This window comes from Cebus imitator, unplaced genomic scaffold (assembly GCF_001604975.1).
Source record: "Cebus imitator isolate Cc_AM_T3 unplaced genomic scaffold, Cebus_imitator-1.0 Scaffold117, whole genome shotgun sequence".
In the NCBI taxonomy this organism is placed as follows: Eukaryota; Metazoa; Chordata; class Mammalia; order Primates; family Cebidae; genus Cebus; species Cebus imitator.
In genome coordinates, this window is record NW_016107432.1 from 563666 (window position 1) to 567095 (window position 3430).

Here is a 3430-nt window from a genome sequence, read left to right on the forward strand (position 1 = left end):
GCTGGAGTGCAATGGCGCGATCTCGGCTCACTGCAACCTCCGCCTCCTGGGTTCAAGCAATTCTCCTGCCTCAGCCTCCTGAGTAGCTGGGATTACAGGCACGCGCCACCATGCCCAGCTAATTTTTTGTAGTTTTAGTAGAGACGGGGTTTCACCATGTTGACCAGGATGGTCTCGATCTCTTGACCTCGTGATCCACCCGCCTCGGCCTCCCAAAGTGCTGGGATTACAGGCTTGAGCCACCACGCCCGGCCGAACAGGTGCTTTTAAAAGAAGACATTTATGCAGCCAACAAACATAAGAAAAAAAGCTCATCATCATTGGTCATTAGAGAAATGCAAATCAAAACCACATTGAGATACCATCTCATGCCAGTTAGAATGGCGATCATTAAAAAATCAGGAGACAACAGCTTTCCTGTCGTGGCTTGCATGGTGTCGGCTCGTGGGTCTCGCAGACCCGAAAATTAGGAGCGTTTTCGCACCCCAGGGTCCGCTTGTGGTGGCTCTACAGCCGTCACCATGCCACAGAATGAATATATTGAATTATACCATAAATGCTATGGATACCATCTGGATTACCATGAGAAAGGAGAAAGAAGGAAAGTCGAGAGGCTCATGAATGTTCGAAGAAGGCAAAGACAATGATTAGTCTGAAGGCTAAGCTTTACCATAAACAGCACCACGCTAAGAAAATACAAATGAAAAAAAGACTATTAGGATGCTTGAAAAGAGAAACACCAAACAAAAGAATGATGAAAAGACTCCACAGGGAGCAGGACCTGCCTATCTACTGGACAGACAGGGACAATCTCGAGCTAAAGTACTTTCCAATATGATTAAACAGAAACGAAAAGAGACGGCGGGAAAATGGGAAGTCCCTTTGCCTAAAGTCCGTACCCAGGAAGAAACAGAAGTATTAAAAGTTATTCGAACAGGAAAGAGAAAGAAGGCGGCATGGAAGAGGATGGTTACTAAAGTCTGCTTTGTTGGAGATGGCTTTACAAGGAAACCACCTAAATATGAAAGATTCTTCAGGCCAATGGGCTTGCGTTTCGAGAAAGCCCATGTGACACATCCTGAACTGAAAGTCACCTTTTGCCTACCACTACTTGGTGTAAAGAATCCCTCATCCCCACTGTATACAACTTTGGGTGTTATTACCAAAGGTACTGTCATTGAGGTAAATGTGAGCAAATTGGGCCTTGTGACACAATAAGGCAAAGTTATTTGGGGGAAGTTTGCCCAGGTTACAAACAATCCTGAAAATGGATGTATAAATGCAGTTTTACTGGTTTGACAGCAATTTAATATATAATTATTGAGGACTACACATGAACTGGAAAAACTGCCATTACTGTAATGTTACTGAATACTACCAAACAGCCATACATGTCTGCAATCAAGAGATTTATTAAATTGTAAACATTAAAATGGTTCAGTTGTATAAACGGTCTTTATTTTTAAATCTTAGACCCCCATGTTAATGAAATTGATTGAATAAAAGCAAAAAAATAAACATAAAAAATCAGGAGACAACAGATGCTGGACAGCATGTGGAGAAATAGGAACGCTTTTACACTATTGGTAGGAGTCTAAATTAGTTCAACCATTGTGGAAGACAGTGGTGTGGAGATTCCTCAAGAATCTAGAAATACCATTTGACCCAGAAATCCCATTACTGGGTATATACCCAAAGGATTATAAAACATTCTGTTATAAAGACACATGCACACGTATGTTTACTGTGGCAATGTTTACAATAGCAAAGACTTGGAACCAATCCAAATGCCCATCAAAGGTAGACTAGATAAGGCAAATGTGGCACATATACACCATGGAATGTAGTCATAAAAAAAGGATGAGTTCATGTCCTTTACAGGGACATGGATGAAGCTGGAAACCATCATTCTCAGCAAGCTGACACACGAACAGAAAACCAAACACCACATGTTCTCACTCATAAATGGGTGCTAAACAATGAGAACACAAGGACACAGGGAGGGGAACATTAGTTCCCCTGCTAGGGGAGGGATAGCAGGGAGTAGGTGGATTGAGGAGGGATAACATTAGTAGAAATACCTAATGTAGATGATGGGGTGGGGTGGGGGGGGGATGGATGCAGCAAACCACCAAGGCACGTGTATACCTATGTAACAAAGCTGCACTTTCTGCACATATAACCCAGAACTTAAAGTACAATAAAAAAAAAATTATGACCTCTTGGCAGGAAAAAAAAAAAGGAAAAAGAAAAAAATAAGATTATCTTTTCAAATTGGATCTGGTATTTTTATTCACTTGGCCATTCTACTTCCAACCTTAACTTGATAAGCCCAAATTGCAGCTTACAGCCATCCTTTTCTGTGTTTAGGAATCTTGTAGAATCAAATAAGGGTTAACGGAACAGATAAAATGACATTCCTGAATTTGTAAAATTTAGTATCACTCCACTTCTGCGGGCCCTGCCTTAACAGCCAGCCAGTCTATCTTAAATACCGTTTGTAAATTACAGGTATGAAAATCAAGAAAACCTAAAAGTAGGGTTTTTTGAAGTTTACATGTAGAAAATGAACTTCAAAGCATATTCATTGTATAAATAACATTTAAGCAGCTGGGCACAGTGGCTCATACCTGTAATCCCAGCACTTTGGGAGGCCTAGGTGGGCAGATCAGTTGAGGTCAGGAGTTCAAGACAAGCCTGGCCAACATCACAAAACCCCATCTCTACTAAAAACACAAAAATTGGCTGGATGTGGTAGTGCATGTCTAAAATCCCAGCTACTTGGGAGGCTGAAGCAGGAGAATCCCTTGAATCCAGGAGACAGAGATTGTAGTGAGCCAAGATCACACCACTGTACTCTGGCCTGGGCAACAGAGCAAGACTCCATATCAAAAACAAACAAACAAAAATATTTAAGCTACATAGAAACCAAATTATACAAATGCCTTAGTAAAAGTCACCTGAGCAGAAAAAATATGCCAAATACAAATGACCTCCTAGCTACTAAAGCAAGTTGAACAGCCCCTCCTAGAAGCTTTATTATTCATGAATTGGTATTAGAAGTATATAAGAGAGTAACAAAACCACAGCTCTAAAATATGGCTATCAGGAATTCATGGGAGCTTTAAACACAGCCGCCTATGTGGTCAAGCAAATAAGACAAAGGAGTGATGTGAGAGGCCCATAAGGCAGCAGGAACTGGATTAGACAACGGAGGATCGGAAGTGCCTGCCTTGTGAATGGGCAAAGCTACTACTTCTGGCCCTTCATAAAAGAAGAAATCTTAAAAGAAGAATATCTGCTAACAAAGCAGATATTCTGACTTCTTATTTTTGAGGAGTTCAAGACTCACCATGGCAACAGGGTGAAAACTTGTCTCTACAGAAAATTGTTTTAAAAATTAGTCAGGTGTGGTAACACATGCCTGTGG

General features: G+C 41.1%; 1 pseudogene; it reads left to right on the forward strand.

The window, feature by feature from the left end:
- The first annotated feature begins 521 nt into the window (after positions 1-521).
- LOC108311514 lies at positions 522-3228 on the forward strand (annotated as a pseudogene).
- The last annotated feature ends 202 nt before the right edge of the window (positions 3229-3430 follow it).